Raw genomic sequence first — 24,387 nt, 5'->3', positions numbered from 1 at the left:
TCTTTGTCATTGGGGAAGTCACTTAACTGGTCAGATTCTTATTTATAAAGTGGAAATAATACCTATTTTACTGAAGCATTGCAAAGATATGAAATAAAATCTGTAAAGGGTATAATACAGTGCTTAGTATAAGCATTTACTTCCCCAGTGACCCCCATATTGTGTTTGGAATCATACTAACATTAATTCCACTTTCTTACTAACTGCTAGCCCCCACCCATGGAGAAAATTCAGCAAGCTGCAGAGTTCTTTTACCAAAGGATTTCCACCAGAAAAGTGTCTTCGTTGTGCCTGCTAGTCGTCTTACTGCTGTTATGGCCAGGCAAGCAGGAAGCAAGGGCTTCCAGACACTGGTCTTGATTTAGCAGCAGATACCTGTTCCTGATTGTGTCAAACGTTCAGGATTAAACTCTGCTGACATTCCCTGAGTAGTGAAGCTGTGCTCTTGCATAATGATAGTCATTAAGTATTTACTGTGTTTCAGGCACTGTTGTAAGTGTTTTATATAAAATTTAAAACTCGAATCTGCAGAACATTGTTATTATCTCCAATTATCAGATGTGCTTGAGCCCAGCTGTTTGAAGTGACAGTGAGCCATGATCATGCCACTGCACTTCAGCTTGGATGACAGAGTGAGACCCTGTTTAAAAATAATACTAATAATAAATAATGAGTTTTAAAAATCCTGCTTGGTATTCTCTGTGATTTGTGAATCTGTGATTTGGTGTCTGTCCTTACTTTGGAAAATTCTCCACTGTCATTTCTTCAGATATTTCTTTTGCTTTCTTCTCTCTCTCTTCTCCTTTTGATATTCCAATTATACTTATGTTAGACTTTTCAATATTGTCCTACAGTATTGAATTCTATGATTTTTTTCCACCTTCTATTTTCTTTATATTTCAGTTGGGTAATTGCTAGTGACTCATCTTCCAACATATTAATTTTTTCCCCGTGTGTTAAGTCTACTGATGAAACTAGCATTCCTCATCTCTATTATCCTTCATTTCTATTAGATTAGTTCTGATAGTTTCTGTTTCTCTGTTGAAATTATCTACCTGATTTTGCATGTTATCTGCCTTTTCTATTAGAGCTTTTACCATTACTAATTATAGTTACTTTAAATTCTTTATCTGATAGTTCTAATTTCTCTTATCTGTATCTGATTCTATTAATTTGTCCCTGACATTGTGCTTTTTTTATCTTGCTTTTTTATATCCTTATAATTTTTTGTTGAAAATCTGACATCTTGTGTAGGATAGTAGAAACTGAGGTAGTTTTTTTTTTTTGCTTGAAAATGAGTACATGTACACATTTTATTCCCTTTTAGAGTGAGTAGGAATTTGTTGTTCTTATAATTATTCTTAGTGTACCATAGACTTCAGATTTCTCTGGCATTATTTTGTGTTTAGGGTGGGAGTTCATTTTCTAGAGGTTTTTCTCAATATTTGCTCCATTTGTAGCTTTAGGTGTCCATTTTGTCTGTGTCAGAGAGATCCTCTCTTCATATTCCTGCCTCTCTTCCAACCGGTATCAGAGTTAATTGCTGTTTAACACTTGTTGACCTGACTGAGGGATGGGGTAAGTGAAAGTGGCCATATCTGACGTGGTTAAGCCTCAGCTTAGGCAGCTTCTATGTCCATGGGTCCAAGCGTTTGTCTTCTTAGAGCTGCTGCCCCATTCCCAGCCGTAGACCTGGTTCCAGCATATATATTCCTGTCCTTTCCACATAGGTAAAGGTTGTGTGTGTGTGTGTGTGTGTGTGTGTGTGTGTGTGGTCTGTGGTTGCCCTGAAGTTTTAGCCTTCTTATAAGTTCAAGAAACATAATGAAATTTCACATTATCTGATGTTTTTGTTTTATTTTAGTAAGGGTGGGAGCATGTTCTTTATGCTTTCCTGCATCCCTGTCATAGCAAACATGTAAATAGCACTTAATATATGATAAGCATATGCACATTTACTCCTTACCACAATCCTATCGCAGGCACTATTAATACCATTCCTGTTTCTAGATGAGGAAAAGTGAGGCATGGAGAGGTTAAGGTTCACACCGCTAATATGTAGAGCAGGGATTTGAATCAACATTTTCTAGTTTGAGAAGTCAGGCTTTTAACCTAAAAACTAATTATCTCAAGTTGCTAATTACCTGCATAATATTTCTCTGGTTTTTTTTTTTTTTTTTTTTTTTTTTTTTTAGATACTAATTACTCTGAGCACATCCCTACAAAAGAAAACTACTGGCTGTGTTTTCCAACCTGGGATGTTCCTGGCCTCTTAGTGTCCCCCACTTTTGCTCTGATCACCTAGCTTTTATGCATCATTCCCATACTCCATGCCTTAAGACGATTCCCCAGCTTTCTCTGCTTTCTGACTTTCCCCTGTCCCAGGTGTTTTATACTGATTTATTTTGTTCATTTAAATAAACAGGGGCGCAGCCGCCGCCAGGGAAAAGAAAGGGAGGGAGGGAGGAACAAGAAAAGGAAATAAAAGAGAAAGGGGAAGGAGGGGAAAGGACACCAGCCATCCGGCCTCCGTCAAGGGAGTTGGAGGGAAAAAGTTCTCAGGCGCCGCAGGTCCGGGTCCCTCGCAGCCCCTCCCGAGGCGCAGCCGCCAGACCAGTGGAGCCCGGGAGCAGGGCGGGGGCGGGGGCGGAGGCGGAGGCGGAGGCGGAGGCGGAGGCGCCTGGGCGGAGGATGCGGGGCCGCTGCACAGCCCCCGGCCGTGAGAGCTAGGAGAGCGCCGCTCCCACCGTCCAGCCCGCAGCCCTCGCTGTTTCTCCACCTCGGCCTGTGGAGCCGGGGCGTCCGGGCGGAGCGCTCGCTCGCCTGGTCAGGGGGTGCGCATCGGGGGAGGCAGAAGCCATGGAACCCGGGCAGCAGCCGCCGCCTCATGTGGCCCCCCAGGGCCAAGAGCAGCCGCCTGCGCCGCCTCCTCAAGGGCAGGGCCCGCCGTCCGCACCCGGGCAGCCGGCGGCACCCGCGGCGACCCGTCACAGGCACCTCACGCCGGGCATCAGATCGTGCACGTCCGTGGGGACTCAGACCCACTTGGAGGCGCTCTTCAATGCCGTCATGAACCCCAAGAAGGCCAAAGTGCACCAGACCGTGCCCGTGACGCTCCAGAAGCTGCCCGACTCCTTCTTCAAGCCGCCCGAGCCCAAATCCCACTCCCGACAGGCCAGTACTGATGCAGGCACTGCAGGAGCCCTGACTCCCCGCGTGTTCGAGCTCATTCCTCTCCAGCTTCTCTGCAGTTGGAAGCTGTTTCTCCTGGGACACTGACCCCCACTGGAGTAGTGTCTGGCCCAGCAGCTACACCCACAGCGCAGCATCTTCCACAGTCTTCTTTTGAGATACCTGATGATGTACCTCTGCCAGCACGTTGGGAGATGGCAAAGACATCTTCTGGTCAAAAATACTTCTTAAATCGCATCGATCAGACAACATGGCAGGACCCCAGGAAGGCCATGCTGTCTCAGATGAACGCTACAGCCCCCACCAGTCCACCTGTGCAGCAGAATATGATGAATTCGGCCTCAGGTCCTCTTCCTGATGGATGGGAACAAGCCATGACTCAGGATAGAGAAATTTACTACATAAACCATAAGAACAAGACCACCTCTTGGCTAGACCCAAGGCTTGAACCTCGTTTGGTAAAGCCATGAACCAGAGAATCAGTCAAAGTGCTCCAGTGAAACAGCCACCACCCCTGGCTCCCCAGAGCCCACAGCGAGGTGTCATGGGTGGCAGCAGCTCCAACCAACAGCAACAGATGCGACTGCAGCAACTGCAGATGGAGAAGGAGAGGCTGCGGCTGAAACAGCAAGAACTACTTTGGCAGGCAATGCAGAATATCAATCCCAGCACAGCAAATTCTCCAAAATGTCAGGAGTTAGCACTGCATAGCCATTTACCAACACTGGAGCAGGACGGTGGGACTCAAAATCCAGTGTCTTCTCCCGGGATGTCTCAGGAATTGAGAACAATGACGACCGATAGCTCAGATCCTTTCCTGAACAGTGGCACCTATCACTCTCGAGATGAAGTACCGATAGTGGACTAAGCATGAGCAGCTACAGTGTCCTTCGTACCCCAGATGACTTCCTGAACAGCATTGATGAGATGGAAACGGGTGATACTATCAACCAAAGCCCCCTGCCCTCTCAGCAGAACCGTTTCCCAGACTACCTTGAAGCCATTCCTGGGACAAATGTGGACCTTGGTACACTGGAAGGAGATGGAATGAACATAGAAAGAGAGGAGTTGATGCCAAGTCTGTAGGAAGCTTTGAGTTCTGACATCCTTAATGACATGGAGTCTGTTCTGGCTGCCACCAAGCTAGATAAAGAAAGCTTTCTTACATGGTTATAGAGCCCTCAGTAGACTGAATTCTAAATCTGTGAAGGATCTAAGGAGACATATGCACCTCGATAAAATCCTGGCAAACTGAAGCCAGCAGCACATCAAAAAGCTTATCCACCATAATCAAGTCAGCTTCATCCCGGGGATGCAAGGCTGGTTCATATTTGTGTAAAGGTGTTTATAGTATTCTCTGATGGTAGTTTGTACTTCTGTGGGATCAATGGTGATCTCCCCTTCATCATTTTTTTGTGTCTATTTGATTCTTCTCTCCTTTCTTCTTTATTAGTTTGGCCAGTGGTCTATTTTGTTGATCTTTTAAAAAAAAAACCTCCTGGATTCATTGATTTTTTTTGAAGGGTTTATCTCTCTCCTTCAGTTCTGCTCTAATCTTAGTTACTTCTTGTCTTCTGCTAACTTTGAATGTTTGCTCTTGGTTCTCTAGTTCTTTTAATTGTAATATTGGGGTGTCGATTTTAGATCTTTCCTACTTTCTCCTGTGGGCATTTAGTGCTATAAATTTCCCTCCAGACACTGGTTTAGCTATGTCCCAGAGATTCTGGTACATTGTGTCTTTCTCCCAATTGGTTTCAAAGAACTTAGTTATTTCTGCCTTAATTTTGTTATCTACCCAGTAGTCATGCAGGAGCAGGTTGCTCAGTTGCCATGTAGTTGTGAGGTTTTGAGTGAATTTCTTAATTCTGAATTCCCTGTGGTCTGAGAGACTGTTTGTTATGATTTTCATTCTTATGCATTTGCTAAGGATGTTTTACTTCTAATTATGTGCTCCATTTTCGAATAAGTGTGATGTGGTGCTAAGAAGAATGTATATTCTGTTGATTTGAGGTGGAGAGTTCTGTAGATGTCTATTAGGTCTGCTTGGTCCAGAGCTGCGTTCAAGTCCTGAATACCCTTGTCAGTTTTCTGTCTCATTGATCTGTCTAATACTGACAGTGGGCAGTTACAGTCTTCCACTATTATTGTGTGGGAGTCTAAGTCTCTTTGTAGGTCTCTATGAAATTGGTTTATGAATCTGGATCCTCCTGTATTGGGTACATATGTATTTACGATAGTTAGCTCTTCTTTTTGCATTGATCCCTTTACATAATGCCCTTCTTTGTTTTTGTTGATCTTTGTTGGTTTAAAGTATGTTTTTCAGTGACTAGAATTGCAACCTCTCTACCCCCCTACCACTTTTTTTTATTAGCCATTTTCTTGGTAAATATTCCCCTATCCCTTTATTTTGAGTCTATATGTGTCTTTGCACATGAGATGGGTTTCCTGAATATAGCACACCAAAAGGCCTTGATTCTTTATCCAATTTGCCAGTCTGTGACTTTTAATTGGGGCATTAAGCCCATTTACATTTAAGGTCAACATTGTTATGTGTGAATTTGATCCTGTCATTATGATGCTAGCTGGTTATTTTGCTCATTAGTTGATGCAGTATCTTCATTGTGTCGATGATCTTTACCATTTTCACAGATTGCTGTCCCTTCTTTTTCCTTTCCATATTTAGTGCTTCCTTCAGGAGCTTTTGTAAGGCAGGCCTGGTGGTGACAAAACCTTTCAGCATTTCCTTGTCTGTAAAGGATTTTATTTCTTCTTCGCCTATGAAGCTTATTTGGCTGGATATGAAATTCTGGGTTGAAAGTTCTTTACTTGAAGAATGTTGAATATTGGCCCCTACTCTCTTTTTGCTTATAGGGTTTCTGCAGAAAGATCTGCTGTGAGTCTGATGTGCTTCCCTTTGTGAATAATCCAATCTTTCTCTCTAGCTGCCCTTAACATTTTTTTCCTTCATTTCATCCTTAGTGAATTTGACGATTATGTGTCTTGGGGTTGCTCTTCTCGAGGAGTATCTTTGTGGTATTTTCTGTATTTTTTTTTATTTGAATGTTGATCTATCTTGCTAGATTGGGGAAGTTCTCCTGGATAACATCTTGAAGAGTGTTTTCCAACTTGGTTCCATTCTCCCCATCATTTTCAGGTACACCAATCAAATGTAGGTTTGTTCTTTTAACATAGTCCCATATTTCCTGGAGGCTTTGTTCATTCCTTTTTATCCTTTTTTCTCTAATCTTGCCTATATGCTTTATTTCATTAAGTTGATCTTCAATCCCTAATATCCTTTCTTCTGCTTGAACGATTGGCTATTGATACTTGTGTATGCTTCATGACATTCTTCTGCTATTTTTCAGCTCCATCAGGTCATTTATGTTCTCTACACTGGTTATTCTAGTTAGCAATTTCTCTAACCTCCTTTCAAGTTTTTCAGCTTCCTTGCATCGGGTTAGAATATACTCCTTTAGCTCAGAGGAGTTTTTTACTACCCACCTTCTGAAGCCTACTTCTGTCAATTTGTCAAACTCATTCTCCATCCAGTTTTGTTCCCTTGCTAGGGAGAAGCTGTGATCCTTTGGAGGAGAAGAGGTGGTCTGGTTTTTGAAATTTTCAGCCTTTTTTGCACTGGTTTTCCCTTATCTTCATGGATTTATCTACCTTTGATATTTAATGTTGGTGACCTTCGGATGGGGTTTTTGTGTCGTCGTCCTTTTTGTTGATGTTGATGCTATTCCTTTCTGCTTGTTAGTTTTCCTTCTAACCATCAGGATCTTCTGCTACAGGTCTTCTGGAGTTTGCTGGAGGTCCACTCCAGACCCTGTTTGCCTGGGTATCACCAGCAGAGGCTACTGAACAGCAAAAATTGCTGCCCGTTCATTCCTCTGGAAGCTTCATCCCAGATGGGCACTTGTAAGGTGCCAGCCAGAGCTTTCCTATATTTGGTGTCTGTTGACCCCTGCTGGGATGTGTTCCAGTCAGGAGGCATGTGGGTCAGGGACCCATTTGAAGAGGCAGTCTGTCCCTTAGCAGAGCTCAAGCACTGTCCTGGGAGATCTGCTGCTCTCTTTAGAGCCAGCAGACAGGAACGTTTAAGTCTGCTGAAGCTGCATCCACAGCCTCCCCTTCCCCAAGGTGCTCTGTCTCAAGGAGATGGGAGTTTTATCTATAAGTCCCTGATGAGGCTGTGCCTTTCTTTCAGACAAGGCCTACCCAGAGAGGAGGAATCTAGAGAAGCCTTCTGGATACAGTGGCTCTGCTGAGCTGAAGTGGGCTCTGCCCAGTTCTAACTTCCCCTCAGTTTTGTTTACACTGTTAGGGGAAAACCACCTACTCAAGTCTCAGAAATGGCAGATGCCCCTTCCCCCACCAAGCTCGAGTGTTCCAGGTTGACTTCAGACTGCTCTGCTGGCAGTGAGAATTTCAAGCCAGTGGATCTTACCTTGCTGTGCTCCATGGAGGTGGGATCCACTGAGCTAGACCACTTGGCTCCCTGTCTTTAGCTCCCTTTCTAGGGTGGTGAACAGTTCTGCTTCACAAGCATTTTAGGTGCCACTGGGGTATGAAAAAAACTTCTGCAGCTAGCTTGGTGTTGGCCCAAATGGCTGCAGAGTTTTGTGCTTTTACCCAGGGCCCTGGTGGTGTAAGCACCCAAGGGAATCTCCTGGTCTCTGGGCTGTGAAGACCATGAGAAAAGCATAGCATCTGGGCCTGAATGCACCATCCTTCATGGCACAGTCCCTCATGAGTTCTCTTGGCTAGGGGAGGGAGTTCCCTGATGCCTTATATTTCCTGGGTGAGGTGACACCTCACCCTGCTTCAGCTCTCCCTCCATGGTCTGCATCCATTGTCTAACCAGTCCCAATGAGATGAGCCAGGTACCTCAGTGGGAAGTGCAAAAATCACCCACCTTCTGCATTGATCTCACTGGAAGCTGCAGACTGAAGCTTTTCCTATTGAGCCATCTTGCCAGCCACCCTGAACAAAAAGGTAAACTTTCAATCATTCTTTATGCTATACTCCTTGAACAATGAGATTTCATAAATGCTGTGACTGTCACTAAATAGTTCCAATTAAACAAAAAAAATCTTAACTACAATATGCAGTGCCCTCATGCTCGCTTCTGACAACTTACTGACACAATACACCTTGACTGTCTCAAACACCAGGGCACTCTGTCACTTTAAAAAAACATGAGTAGTTCCTTTTGCCATTACAGTCAGTTATACTAAAAAATGTTCACACACAGACTGGTTATGGACAGATACAGACTGGTGGTTTCAAGTTTTGCCAGCAACAGGTCATGTCTGTAATGTGTTATTCTTTTGTTCATTATTGTTGTTGAAATATGATTTACATACTATAAAATTCACCCTGTTGAGACATACAATTCAGTGAGTTTTAATATAAAGCTATGCAAGTATCCTTAATATCTAACTCCAGAATATTTTCATAACTCAAAAGAAAGTCCTGATCAGCACTTTACACATTCCCCCTGCTCTTCAGCCTCTAGAAACCACTAATCTACTTTGCTTCTATAGATATGCATATCCTGACATTTCATGTAAAAAAAAATCATGTAGGCTACCAAAGACCCCCCAAACCCTGTCACCACTACAAACATCCACAGTGTTAACCACTGAGGGTTCCTGTAATCTTCCTCAACAGGAGTATAGGTGTGCACAGAGTTTATAGGTTCTGGGGACAGGCAGGGATCTTGGCTGACAGACCTACACAGAGACTACACAGCTGCTGTGTCCTCACTGGTGCCAGAACTTCTGCACTCTATCCAACCAGTTCTCTCACATTCCCCTCTAGGGGAAGGTCTTTCTATACGTCTTTCTAGCCTTTAAGCCTAGAAAAGATGACTGTTCCAAAAAATATGCAGACATCAATGTAAGACAATAAGAAACATGAAAAATCAAGAAGACATATCACCACCAAAGGAACACAATAATTTCCTACTAGTTAATGTTCCCAAAAATGGAGATGCAAGAACTGCCTAAAAAGTAATTAAAATATCTGTTTTAAGGAAGTTTGGTGAACATTAAGAAAATGAAGGGAAACAAATCAATAAAATCAGGAAAATAATACATGAAACAAATTGAGAAATTTCACAGATATTGAATTAAAAAAATAAACAAACAGAAATTCTGGAGCTGAAAAGTACAACGTACAATGAATGAAATGAGAAATGTGACGGACAGTGTCATCCCCAAAACATATCAAGCAGAAAGAAATCTGTGAACTGAAATGTACATTATTTCAAAATATATAGTCACAGGAGAAAAAGGGAAAGAGAATAAAAAGAACTAAAGAGAGTTATGGTATTTATGAAATAGCATCAAAAGAGAAACATTTGAGTTATGGCAGTTCAAGAAGGAGAAGAGAGAGAAAAAGGGACAGAAAGTTTACTTAAATAAATAATAGTTAAGAACTTTGCAAATCTGGAAAGAAAATGTAAACATCCAGGTATAGGAAGGTCAGTGATCTCCAATCAAATTCATTCTAAATAAGACCATATCAAGACATATTATAAGCAAACTGTTAAAAATCAAAGAGAAAGAGAGGATCCTAAAATTATCAAGAGAAAAGAAGCTTATCACCCATAAGGGAGTAGTAAGACTAGTAATGGAATTCTTAGCAGAAATCTTGCAAACCAAGAATGAGTGGGATGATGTATTTGAAATGTTAAAGGAAAAAAATGCCAAGAATATTTTACCCAGCAAAGCTGTTTTTCAGAAACAAAGGTGTTCTTTCCCAAACAAAAACTGAGGGAGCTCATCATCACTAGACCTGTATGGAAAGAAACATTAAAGACAGTTTTTTAAGCTGAAAGAAAAGGATGCTACTTAGTAACATGAAAACATATGAAGTATAAACTCACTGGTAATAGCAAGTCAAATTCAGTCAATTCAGAGTACTCTAATACTGTAATAGTTGTGTGTAATTCACTTATACGGTTAGTGTAAAGATAAGAAAAAAATACTGTGTATCTTTAAAAAATTATCGTGCTATTACTTTTAATAAGATACACAGTATTAAAAGATGTAGGCTGGGCGTGGGGGCTCAAGCCTGTAATCCCAGCACTTTGGGAGGCCGAGGTGGATGAATCACGAAGTCAAGAGATCGAGACCATCCTGGTCAACATGGTAAAACCCCGTCTCTACTCAAAATACAAAAAGTTAGCTGGGCATGGTGGCGTGTGCCTGTAATCCCAGCTACTCAGGAAACTGAGGCAGGAAAATTGCCTGAACCCAGGAGGTGGAGGTTGTGATGAACCGAGATGGCGCCATTGCACTCTAGCCTGGGTAACAAGAGCAAAACTCCATCTCAATAAATAAATAAATAAATAAATAAATAAATAAATAAATAAATAAAAGATGTAAGCTGTGACATCAAAAATTTTAAATGCAGGAAGGGAAGAGAAGGTAGAATAAAAGTGTAAAATTTTTAATATGATCAAAAGTTGCTATCAGTTTAAAATAGGCCATTATGATTATAACATGTTTTATGCAGGCCTCATGGTAACCACAAAACAAAAACCTGTACTACAAACACAAAAGATAAATGTAAAAAATATTGAAGCGTATTGCCAGAGAAAAATCACATCTTAATCACTAAAAGGTAACAAGAGAGAAAGAGACAAAGAAAGCATCTATAAAATGAGAAAATAATTAACAAAATGTTGGCCGGGCGCGGTGGCTCATGCCTGTAATCCCAGCACTTTGGGAGGCTGAGGCGGGTGGATCATGAGGTCAAGAGATTGAGACCATCCTGGTCAACATGGTGAAACCCCATCTCTACTAAAAATACAAAAAATTAGCTGGGCATGGTGGTGCGTGCCTGTAATCCCAGCTACCCAGGAGGCTGAGGCAGGAGAATTGCCTGAACCCAGGAGGCGGAGGTTGCGGTGAGCCGAGATCGTGCCATTGCACTCCAGCCTGGGTAGCAAGAGCGAAACTCCATCTCAAAAAAAAAAAAAAAGTAAGGAGTAGGTTTTGATTTATCAATCATTGCCATGAATGTAAATAGATAAATTATCTTATCAAAAGACAGAGAATGGCCAGTTGATTAAAAAACAAGACCCAGCTATATGCTGCCTACAAGATACTCACTTCACCTTTAAGAACACATACAAGCTGAAAGGGAAGGGATAAAAAAAGAAATTCCATGCAAATAGAAGCCAAAAGAGACTAGAAATAGCTATGCTTAAATCAGATGAGTCAGACTTAAAGATATAGGCAAGAAAACCAAAAATAGATAAATAAGATCACATTATGCTAATAAGCTGCACAACAAAGGAAATCATCATTAAAGTAAAGAGATAATCTTCAGAATGAGAAAATATATTTGCAAACTCTCTGTCCAACAAGAATTAATAACCAGAATATATAAGAAACTCAAAAAGTGCAATGGCAAAATTAAAAAATAATAATCCTATTAGAAACTGGACAAAAGACCTGAACAGATATTTCTGTATCAGAATTTCCATCTACACAATTAGCCAAATATTCTATTTAGGATGTTATTTCAGCATCTATCAGGAAGAAGAAAAAGAGGGTGAGGAAAACTAAGTTTAGACAAGTATATCTCCTATGAGATTTTTAAAAATCAGGAATTCCCCAAAAGTTCATCTTACACTGAAATCTTAAAATTAGAATGTGCAGGGGACATGTGAAGCCTTTAAATGAATTTTAATCTAATCTCTTTAGATTTTAATGGCTTTTGTGGGCAACACTGTTTTCTAAATGTCAGAGAATATGAGTTTCTATAAGCACTAATACTAGGAAAAAAATATTAAATTTGGCACTCAAGGTGAGTTTAGATGAGAACAAACAGGAAGCTGAAGGTCACAAATCATGTTTAGATAAACAACAAGCACAGTAACTAATGTAGCCTTAATAGGTATTAGAAGGTAATGTCACTGAGTGCATACACTCCCTGAGTGTGAACTGAGCATGCTTAGCATCTCAATTCTCTTAGCATTTATTAATTTTAAAATGTAATGTATGAATGCAGCTTGTGCCACTTTTTCTCATTATTTTACATTATTATTACCATGGTAAATATTATACTTAAGCATTGTCATTAGTAATAGCCTATAATGGCAAATATAACCAAAGTGACTGATATATCAAAAATGAAGGTGGTGGAAGGACAGGAATATATAACGGGGGAGCATCAAAAACAATGGCTTGATAGGTAATAGAATTGAGATAATTGCTCCATTGTTGGGGTGAAAAAAATAATTGAGGTAAATGAATATATGCAACTGTTTTGTAATTGCCCTTAATCATGGAATTCATGTTTTCTAACAAAAATATGTGAACTAATATAATTATATAATTATGTTTTTCCTTTTTATACACATGAAAACAAAACAACCACCTTCCCTACCTTGGAAAAATCCACCATATGGTCATTTAAATTCTATTTAGTTTGAAGATACAAGGTATTTTGTTAAAGACTGTATGTTAGAGATATTGGGAATTTGTTTATTTATTTATTTTAAAAAGATTATAAAATTGGTTTATTGTAAAAGCAATTCAAGAATACCCAGTTAAAAATCTTATCCCAATGCTACCCAATACAACCAAGAAGCAGTTAAGCACTTTTACATTAGGAACAAGGACATAAAACAAGAGACCACATCAAGGCTATGCTTCAAACTGAGAGAAAGGACTCCTAGGTCTCCTTCAGGTCAGTACAGAGGGCATCATAAGATCAAAGCACTGCGCCAGGTATCACAGTACTGCTACAACACTGAGGTATAACTGGGCAAATTAAAGTCAAGGGGAAATGAAGATCTCCATATTCTTGTTTTGTGGATGTACTTAAGTGATTGAAATTCTAGGAACGGCTGCGTTTAATGACAGCAAGATGTAAGACAAGTCTTTATTAAAGAGAAAGAAGTTCATAAAGTTCTCTATCAAGGTCCCCCTAAATCTTCACAACCCTCACCCCAAACCTTCCCACCCTCCCACTAAGCTAAAGCTACTTTGCTGATATATAAAATATAATCTTAATTTGTGGTTACTGGCAAATTATAGGCACTCATTCCATGTAGCTTTGATCTTCTGCACATTAAAAAAAAAAATCCCAACAACATGCTATATAATTCATATACCCAAACTTGCATTCTAGGTAGAATTTCATTATTACTGTAAAACTCCATCTGTACAGTGGCCATTTCCCCCCGGACTTAATTCAAGATTTAATCTTTCTGCCGTTTTCTTAATAAAAGCCTTAGAGTCAATTATTATGAGTGATCGACCTATGAACTATTATATACAACACAGTGACTGCATTTTTTTGAGCACTGAAAGTATTTAAAATAAAACTTCTGACTTCCAACTTTTGCACTCCTCCAAACTGATGGGCCAAAATACTTAGGTTTTGTAATTGGGGGAAAAATAATCTATCTTCCCAAGCTGAGGCTTTTCATGGCAGCTTTTGCCAGGAGAAGAGACTTTATACCTGTTATAAACCCTTGAAATTAAGGACTTATTCTAGAAACATTAAAAGACCCTTAAACGTAGAGGTGCTAGCTCGTGCCACTTTAATTCACAACCAACTATTACTTCATAGCTTATATTGAAGAGTTAATTCATGCTCATTTTGTTCCTTTAAAAAGTACTCTTTGGAAACCATTACTCCTGTAGACACATACTCTAGTTACATCATCTCTTCCTGTAAAAATAAAGGCATAATCATGATTATCTCTTATTTCTTTGCTAAATTCAACTACCAATATACATTTATTAATCCGATCACTTTTCCAGCTAACTCATGACCTTATAGTATTCTATCCAGGGTCAATTTTCAGCATACAGAAGTAGGAGCAAGTCTTATAAGAACAATCTTGAAGGCAATATTTTCATCTAGTCTTCAATGTGTTCATTACAAATGAGAACTACAAACTAGAATTTACTTCCAAAACTAAGGCAAAGGTAAACTTCCAAAGCTAAATGATGGTAAACCACTATAAAGCTTATTTCTGTCATGCACATTATAAACCTACTCAGTGATTTCCAACCAAGGCTGTTATTAGTCCAAGGGAGTCCAAGGGAAAAATTAAAGCCACTTCTGGTTCGCCCCTTTCCAATTTAGCAGATAATATCTATTGTATGCCCACAGGGTGTGGAGTACTCCCCTAGGCACTATCCATAGTAATAGCTCTTTCTAGAACACTAAACTACTTCAAACAACTGTGTCCACAACCAGATTTAAAGTACCAGTGAAATATTAACTACTAGTCATGCATTCTAAATGCATACAAAGCACTACCATTTTAAAATTAACTGGAAAGTAGGGAAACCTAAAAAGAAAGGATACATTCCGCTACCGCACTATTGTAAATGTTATGTTTGTGTGTGCATGTATATAAAAGAAAGAGCAGATAATCAAGATTTAAATAAGGTGGTAGAAAAAAAAAAACAGGAAATGAAGATTTTTACCAACAATTACAATAACTATCCCAAGCTACAACTATGAACAGATTCACTAATATGGTCATTTGCCTAGGTTCCAACAAAATCACCAACCCGCCCCCCCAAAAAAAAACAACAAAACAAAACAAAATGCACACCCACAAAATTATCCACCAAAACCTATACTAGAGTATGTGGCAATAATTAATATATTTCTATGGAAATCATCTCCTGCCTAAAGCTCCTAAAATAAAAATCAAGGTCACCATGTGACTAATAATAGCACCAGGAGGAAAAGAAGATACTCAAAGTAAAAGTCTTCAGCCTTGGTTTCAACTATCTCTTCAAATCAGCATTAGTACTTAATATCAGATATAACATTTTTTGGCTTGTCAGACCAGTAAATCGCATTTTTCCAATGGCCAAAGGCAGCTGAAGAAACAACTGTTGAACAAACTAAATGCTGTGACATGAAGCATCTGACTTCTGAGTATTTAGTCAAAATGACTGGTGAACATTTAACTGGGCAAAAAGAATGGCATCGATTATCCAAACAGGCTCACTTCCCCCAGACCCCAAAATGAACAGTAGTTATAATAGCAAAAGAAACAAAAAGGTTTTTCTTTTTTTGATTCTTTAGAGCCAACTGTGAAAAAGGTCAGCAATAAATTAACAGCAGCAATGGACAAGGAAGAGCAAAATAGAGGATTAAAGTATCTTGCTGGACAGTTGTTCATCTTTTTCTGTATTAGCCAGAAAACTGCAACTGACTTATGGAAATTTCAGGTGCATATGTCTCCTTAGATCCTTCACAGATTTAGAATTCAGTCTACTGAGGGCTCTATAATCATGTAAGAAAGCTTTCTTTATCTAGCTTGGCGGCAGCCAAAACAGACTCCATGTCATTAAGGATGTCAGAACTCAAAGCTTCCTGCAGACTTGGCATCAACTCCTCTCCTTCTATGTTCATTCCATCTCCTTCCAGTGTTCCAAGGTCCACATTTGTCCCAGGAATGGCTTCAAGGTAGTCTGGGAAACGGTTCTGCTGCGAGGGCAGGGGGCTTTGGTTGATAGTATCACCCGTTTCCATCTCATCAATGCTGTTCAGGAAGTCATCTGGAGTACGAGGGACACTGTAGCTGCTCATGCTTAGTCCACTGTCGGTACTTCATCTCGAGAGTGATAAGTGCCACTGTTCAAGAAAGGATCTGAGCTATCGGTCGTCATTGTTCTCAATTCCTGAGACATCCCGGGAGAAGACACTGGATTTTGAGTCCCACCGTCCTGCTCCAGTGTTGGTAAATGGCTATGCAGTGCTAACTCCTGACATTTTGGAGAATTTGCTGTGCTGGGATTGATATTCTGCATTGCCTGCCAAAGCAGTTCTTGCTGTTTCAGCCGCAGCCTCTCCTTCTCCATCTGTAGTTGCTGCAGTCGCATCTGTTGCTGTTGGTTGGAGCTGCTGCCACCCATGACACCTCGCTGTGGGCTCTGGGGAGCCAGGGGTGGTGGCTGTTTCACTGGAGCACTCTGACTGATTCTCTGGTTCATGGCTTTACCAAACGAGGTTCAAGCCTTGGGTCTAGCCAAGAGGTGGTCTTGTTCTTATGGTTTAGGTAGTAAATTTCTCTATCCTGAGTCATGGCTTGTTCCCATCCATCAGGAAGAGGACCTGAGGCCGAATTCATCATATTCTGCTGCACAGGTGGACTGGTGGGGGCTGTAGCGTTCATCTGAGACAGCATGGCCTTCCTGGGGTCCTGCCATGTTGTCTGATCGATGCGATTTAAGAAGTATTTTTGACCAGAAGATGTCTTTGCCATCTCCCAACGTGCTGGCAGAGGTACATCATCAGGTATCTCAAAAGAAGACTGTGGAAGATGCTGCGCTGTGGGTGTAGCTGCTGGGCCAGACACTACTCCAGTGGGGGTCAGTGTCCCAGGAGAAACAGCTCCCAACTGCAGAGAAGCTGGAGAGGAATGAGCTCGAACATGAGGGGAGTCAGGGCTCCTGCAGTGCCTGCATCAGTACTGGCCTGTCGGGAGTGGGATTTGGGCTCGGGCGGCTTGAAGAAGGAGTCGGGCAGCTTCTGGAGCCCCATGGGCACGGTCTGGTGCACGTTGGCCTTCTTGGGGGTTCATGACGGCATTGAAGAGCGCCTCCAAGTGGGTCTGAGTCCCCGCGGACGTGCACGATCTGATACCCGGCGGGGCGTGCCTGTGACGGGTCGTCGCGGGTGCCGCCGGCTGCGGACGGCGGGCCCTGCCCTTGAGGAGGCGGCGCAGGCGGCTGCCCTTGACCCTGGGGGGCCACATGAGGCGGCGGCTGTTGCCCGGGTTCCATGGCTTCTGCCTCCTCCGATGCGCACCCCCTGACCAGGCGAGCGAGGGCTCCGCCCGGACTCCCCGGCTCCACAGGCCGAGGTGGAGAAACGGCGAGGGCTGCGGGCTGGACGGTGGGAGCGGCGCTCTCCTAGCTCTCACGGCCGGGGGCTGTGCCGCGGCCCCGCATCCTCCGCCCAGGCGCCTCCGCCTCCGCCCCCGCCCTGCTCCCGGGCTCCACTGGTCTGGCGGCTGCGCCTCGGGAGGGGCTGCGAGGGACCCGGACCTGCGGCGCCTGAGAACTTTTTCCCTCCAACTCCCTTGACGGAGGCCGGATGGCTGGTGTCCTTTCCCCTCCTTCCCCTTTCTCTTTTATTTCCTTTTCTTGTTCCTCCCTCCCTCCCTTTCTTTTCCCTGGCGGCGGCTGCGCCCCTGTTTATTTAAATGAACAAAATAAATCAGTATAAAACACCTGGGACAGGGGAAAGTCAGAAAGCAGAGAAAGCTGGGGAATCGTCTTAAGGCATGGAGTATGGGAATGATGCATAAAAGCTAGGTGATCAGAGCAAAAGTGGGGGACACTAAGAGGCCAGGAACATCCCAGGTTGGAAAACACAGCCAGTAGTTTTCTTTTGTAGGGATGTGCTCAGAGTAATTAGTATCTAAAAAAAAAAAAAAAAAAAAAAAAAAACCAGAGAAATATTATGCAGGTAATTAGCAACTTGAGATAATTAGTTTTTAGGTTAAAAGCCTGACTTCTCAAACTAGAAAATGTTGATTCAAATCCCTGCTCTACATATTAGCGGTGTGAACCTTAACCTCTCCATGCCTCACTTTTCCTCATCTAGAAACAGGAATGATATTAATAGTGCCTGCGATAGGATTGTGGTAAGGAGTAAATGTGCATATGCTTATCATATATTAAGTGCTATTTACATGTTTGCTATGACAGGGATGCAGGAAAGCAAAAAGAACATGCTCCCACCCTTACTAAAATAAAACAAAAACATCAGATAATGTGAAATTTCATTATGTTTCTTGAACTTATAAGAAGGCTAAAACTTCAGGGCAACCACAGACCACACACACACACACACAACTGGAGAAAGTCTAGAGAAATAGTTCCTCTTGGTGCAGACTTGAAAAGGAGAATGGCAGTCACTCAGATTATTTTCCCCAGTCTTTCCTACAGAACCAAAGTTTTAAATTGCTAGAGAAAGTGCAATAAACACTGTCACCCGTAGGGCCCTGGTGTAAACCTATGTTAATGGGTAAACCCGGGCCCGCGTGTGCGCGCGCGCGCGAACACACACACACACACACACACACACACACACACAACCTTCACCTATGTCGAAAGGACAGGAAATACTGCATATTCTCACTCATAAGTGGGACTTGAACAATGAGCACACATGGACCCAAGGAGGGGAATGACACACACCAGGGCCTGTTAGGGGGTAGCGGGTGAGTGGAGGGAACTTAGAGGATGACGGGTCAGTAGGTGCATCAAACCACCATGGCACATATACACTTATGTAACAAAGCTACACGTTCCGTGCAAGTATCCCAGAATGAAAAGTAATTTTTTTAGAAAAATTATTTTTTAAATTAAAAAAAAGAGTATATGTTTTGCCCTCTACCAAAAAGCAAGTATATTTATAGTGTAAGCTTGGATAATTATATTTATTCAGTGTAGAGTCCTCTTTAAAAGAAAAAAATTTTTACCGGAAGTTATTACTCAGATTCAATGTCATGCAAATTACATATTACCTAACAGGATTGATCGTACATTTCATGATACGATATTAGGTGTTTGTCTTTATTGTATTTATTAGACATTTCCAAATATTAGATTTTATGCAATTTGAGTAGTGTAGGATCCATTTATTGTTGGTGTTTTCAATGTTTTTTCAAAAACTAATGTTAGTTGAATTATATTTTTAAATGTAAAACTAAAGGAAGCATTAGTCTAGGATTTCAGGCTCAAAATGAACTTCAAACCCTAAACTGGGCAAATAAACAGGGATAGGATTCATGGGTGATTTCTAGACAGGAATCCCTGTTGTTTCATGAGAAATTCAAGACAACAAATGCCAGTTTTCCTAAATGTGGGCCATTCATTGTAGCTTACAAAGCCTCTGAGATAATGTCAGGCTTTTCTCTTGTTAGAATGAAAAAAAAAAAATCTCCAAAGGAAAGAAAAAAATGGCTATTTAAGTGCAATTTAAATATCCATTCAAACTGTTGCATGTAGATTCTTTCAGCCTATGATTTTGCTTTATTTTCCTCACCGAATGACAGTGTTAGGTAATAGCTTAGATCTGGCTCACCTGATTTAACCAGTGCTATGTGAAGTTGCAGGATCATAAAACGAAGATAAGGATTTGGGAAGAGAAGATACTCAGTGATGCTTTAAGGATTGACACCTCCCCACAACAAAGAAAAATTGGAAACTTTCTCTTTGACAAATTACCTCAAATGAATTCAATTTATGATTCTTTTATTTTTTTTTCCTCTGATAATTGTCTAAAAGTCTTAACTGATGTTTGATAACAATTCGCATTGAAACTAGGTGGAAATATCCAACAAAATGCGGAATATTTACTGTTCCTAGACTCCTTTACATTGTGGGAAATTAGATGGCAGTAGGTGTATTAACATGTTAAATATTTATTTCCTTTTATCCTCACATCCTAAACCACTCTACTATAATGCAGTGAAAGAAGCAATAAAGCAAAAAATCAGAAGGTTCAAATACATAGCCAAAGCAATGAAAATCTGAGACAGGAAAACCAAGTTGTAGCAACAAAATATAAAATTCATAGGAGTAAAAGAAGCCCTGGCCACAAATCACTTACAAGCTATTCTGATATATATTTGCTATTTTGTCTAAAATCCTATTTCTACTTTTTCATTTCTAGGTTTTTATTATGTAAATACTCACCTTTGCTTAAATTATTGTGCCATTGGAAATATTTTTAAATCTTGAGGGAAAATTTCTTTAATTTCTAGATATATTAAAAGGCATTATTTTTGTCAATCAGAAGTGCCAGAGATTGGGATATTCAAACAGATGATGGCCTTGACATACTCTCCCCAGAGAAAACTAATAGCAAAACAGTGAGCTTCCTCTGCTCTCACCTCACTAAACTTTCTGTGTTTCCAAGATTCCCTTGAGGAGGTTTCCCTTTCATCCTGGAACTTTTGCCATGGAAATTTATAATTTCCTAAGTGCTCTCATCTATTTAAAATCATTTTAGTGTTGCATTGATATCAACACTCTGAAGTAGTTATTATCCACATTTTACAGAGGAGAAAACTGAGACTTGAAGGGTTAATTGGATTGCTCAAGGTCAGGTTCTTCAAACTTTATAAGAGCTAACCTGGAATGTTGCTATAAGGTAGATCTTCACAATTTTCAAGCAGCAGTGTAATCTCTTGGTTCCTCTATTGTTCTTTTCCTGTTTTTCTTGTCCAGGTTTGTGGAATCCTCAGCTTTCACTCATGCTCAAAATGTTGTCACATTTCTATTTTTTTTTCTCCAGATTTTTTAATAATCGCCATTCTAACTGGCATGAGATGGTATCTCAAGTCACATTTCTATTTACCGCTGCTTCTGCTTTTCTCATTCAACAAACTCAACTATCGCTTCCATTTCTCCATCCTGACAGTTTGCCTTCAGTAGTTTCTGTATAATGGTTTAAGAGAATAAACCCTAGAGTTCGAGTTCAGTCAAATATATTGCTTTTTTTATCCTTTCCAAAAAGTCCTCATTGCTCAAGTCTACCGAGGGGCCTAGAAATTCAGTGGCTTTTTGCTTTTGTACCTTGGGGTGGCTTCCACTCCAGGCACAGCATCTAGGTGATTCTCCCATTCCATAGGTTGCCTGATCACTTTGATGATAGTCTCTTTTGCTGTGTATAAGCTCTTTAGTTTAATTAGGTCCCATTTGTCAATTTGCCCCTAGATGTACCTGTCAGGATTCTCTGGTGGGCCTATGTAGAGGCTTAAAGTAGGTTTCTTTTTATTCCTTATTGCAGGCAGTATTTTCCTCTGCCTTGATGCTTTAAAAGGGAGGCTCTGTCTCTGGTCAACCTCACCAGGATGTCTGTAATTTAAAATATGTTTAATAATTTAAAGTTTTTACTAGAGTAGTTGCATCTTTTTTTTAAACAAATTAAGTTCTGGAATTCATGTGCAGAATGTGCAGGTCTGTTAATACAGATATATGTGTGCCACGGTAGTTTGATGAACCTATTGACCCATCCTCTAAGTTCCATCCCCTCTCCTGCAACAGGCCCTGGTATGTGTCATTCCCCTCCCTGTCTCCATATGTTCTCATTGTTCAACTCCCACTTATGAGTGAGAGTATGTCGTGTTTGGTTTTCTGTTCATGTGTTTGTTTGCTGAGAATGATGGCTTCCAGCTTCATCCCTGTCCCTGCAAAGGACATGATCTCATACTTTTTTATGGCTGCGTAATATCCCAGGGTATAATGTACCACAGTTTTAAAAAATCAAGTCTATCATTGATGGGCATTTGGGTTGATTCCATGACTTTGCTATTGTAAAAAATGCTGCAATAAAGATATATGTGTGCATGTGTCTTTATAGTAGAATGATTTTCTTTGGGTATATAACCAGTAATGGGATTACTGGGTCAAATGGTATTTCTGGCTCTAGATCCTTGAGGAATTGCCATACCATCTTCCACAACAGTTGAACTAATTTGCATTCCCACCAACAGTGTAAAACCCTTCGTATCTCTCCACAGCCTCGCCAGCATCTGTTGTTCCTGGACATTTTAATAATTGCCATGTTGACTGGCATGAGATGGTATCTCATTATGGTTTTGATTTGCATTTTTCTAGTGATTAGTGATATTGAGCTTTTTTTCACGTTTGTTGGTCATGTAAATGTCTTCTTAGAAATGTCTGTTCATATTCTTTGCCCACTTTTTTATAGGGTTGTTTGTTTTTTTTTCTTGTAAATTTGTTTAAGTTCTTTTTAGGTTCTAGATATTAGACCTTTGTCAGTTGGGTAGATTGTGAACATTTTCTCCCATTCCGTAGGTTGCCTGATTACTTTGATGATAGTTTCTTTTGCTGTGTATAAGCTCTTTAGTTTAATTAGGTCCCATTTGTCAATTTTGGCTTTTGTTGCCATTGCTTTTGTTGTTTTTTTCAGGAAGTCTTTGCTCATGCCTATGTCCTGAATGGTATTGCCTAGGTTTTCTTCTAAGGCTTTAATTGTTTTGGGTGTTACACGTAAGTCTTCAGTCCATCTTGAATTTGTTTTTCTATAAGGAGTACGGAAGGGGTCTAGTTTCAGTTTTCTGCATATGGCAAGCCAGTTTTTCCAGCACCATTTATTGAATAGGAGATCCTTTCCCCATTGCTTGTTTTCATAAGATTTGTCAAAGATCAGATAGTTTTAGATGTGTGGTGTTATTTCTGTGGTCTCTGTTCTGTTCCATTGACCTATATGTCTGTTTTGGTTCCAGTACCATGCTGTTTTGGTGCCAGTACCATGCTTTTTTGGTTAATATAGCCTTGTAGTATAGTTTGAAGTCAGGCAGAGCGATGCCTGCAGATTTGTTCTTTTTGCTTATAATTGTCTTGACTATATGGACTCTTCCTTGGTTCCATATGAAATTTAAAGTAGTTCTTTATGATTCTGTAAAGAATGTCAACTGTAGTTTGTTGGGCATAGCATTGAATCTATAAATTACTTTGGGCAGTATGGTCATTTTCATGATATTGATTCTTCCTATCCATGAGGATGGAATGTTTTTCCATTTGTTTGTGTCCTCTTTTATTTTCTTGAGCAGTGGTTTGTAATTCTCCTTGAAGAATACATTCTTGAGCAGTGGTTTGTAATTCCCTTTTCAGCTGTATTTTTTCTTCTATAGAGCTGCCCTATTCATCTGGTTCACTCCTGCACCTGGAGATGTCACTCAGGGAGGCTGGAGAACAGCAAGATGGGTGCCTGCTTTTTCTTTTGGGATCTCTGATGTCAAGGGGCACTAACCTGATGCTAATAGGATCACTCTTGTATAGGGTGTCTGACAATGCTGTTGGACGGTCTCACCCAGTTGGGTGACACAAGGAACAGGACCCATTTAATGAAGCATTTTCACTCTCCCTTGGTGGAAGGGGTGTGCTTCACTGTGGGGAAACCCACTTATCTGGGCTGCCCGGATTCCTCAGAACTACCAGAAGGAAAGGCTAAGTCTGCTGGTCCACAGAGACTGCAGCCACCTCTACCTCTAGGAGTTCTGTCCCTGAAACCCTGGTTGGAGTTGGAGTTTGTGCAGGAGGCCTCACCAGTGAGGAGGGATGGGTCAGGGTCACGCCTGAAGAGGCTCTCTGGCCACAGTCTATCACAGCCAGTGTGTTGGGCACTAGGGGACACTCCTTAGGACCAAGCCATTCAGCCTTCCTAGCTCCAGCAGGGAAAAGCACAGCCTGGCGCTATGGAGATGGCTGGCTCCCTTACCCTGCCCAAGGAGCTTAGCGTTTTAGGCAGCTATCAGTCCCAGTGGTGCCTGCTGCCTCTCCCCCAAGAAGCTCAAATGGCTTAAACAGCAGGCAGCTGCAGCTGTGTTTCTGGTCACTCTTCATCCCCAGGAACTTGGTAGGCTTAAGCAGATTCTAGCTGAAAGGCTGTTGAGAATCTGCACGGCTCTAGGGTTGGGACTCTAGGTGGTGGTGGCATGGGTTTGTGAGTGGGATCTTCTGATCCATGAGTTGCACAGTACCATGGAAAAAACATGGTTTCCCCAGCTGGGTAGCGTGCTCACTTACCACTTCCCTTGGCTGGGGGATGGGGGCTTCCCTGCCCCATATGGCTCTTATGTGTGCTGCCACACCACACTGCTCTTTCTGTGGGTCACTCCAGCCAACCTAGTCAGTTCTGATGGGAGAACCTGGATACATTGGTTGTCAATGCAGGATTTACACACTATTATGGTTCTTTCTGATGGGAGCTTCTGATCACTACCACTTCTAGTTGGCCATCTTAGAAGCACATCTGCACCCCCATCACATCTTTTTTATATTACCACTTTGATATGGTAGTATAGCATTTATATGTTTTCATTATTATTATTATTTTTTTTTAGAGTTGAGGTCTTGCTTTGTCACCTAGACTGGAATGCAGTGGTATAATCATGGCTCATTGCAGCCTCCAATTCCTGGGCTCCTCTGATCCTCTTACTTCAGCCTCCTGTGTACCCGGGACTACAGGTACATGCCACCATGCCCAGTAAGTTTTTCATTTTTTAATTTTTTAAGAGATGGGTTCTTACTATGTTTCCCAAGGCGATCTCAAACTTTTGGCCTCAAGCAATCCTCCTGCCTCACTCAGCCTCCAAAGTTGCTGGACTTACAAGTGTAAGCCATCACAACTGTTTTTCTTTCATCATTCTTCTAC

General features: G+C 41.2%; 2 pseudogenes; one reads left to right on the top strand and one right to left on the bottom strand.

Moving 5' to 3' along the window:
- Positions 1 to 2,708: 2,708 nt before the first annotated feature.
- Positions 2,709 to 8,296, top strand: LOC128932041 (transcriptional coactivator YAP1 pseudogene; annotated as a pseudogene).
- Positions 8,297 to 13,736: 5,440 nt separating this feature from the next.
- On the bottom strand, positions 13,737 to 17,126 carry LOC118154496 (transcriptional coactivator YAP1 pseudogene; annotated as a pseudogene).
- Between the last annotated feature and the right edge of the window lie 7,261 nt (positions 17,127 to 24,387).

This window comes from Callithrix jacchus, chromosome 1 (genome assembly GCF_049354715.1).
Source record: "Callithrix jacchus isolate 240 chromosome 1, calJac240_pri, whole genome shotgun sequence".
In the NCBI taxonomy this organism is placed as follows: Eukaryota; Metazoa; Chordata; class Mammalia; order Primates; family Cebidae; genus Callithrix; species Callithrix jacchus.
The sequence above is the reverse complement of the archived record's forward strand: the minus strand, read 5'-3'. Positions and strand labels throughout refer to the sequence as shown.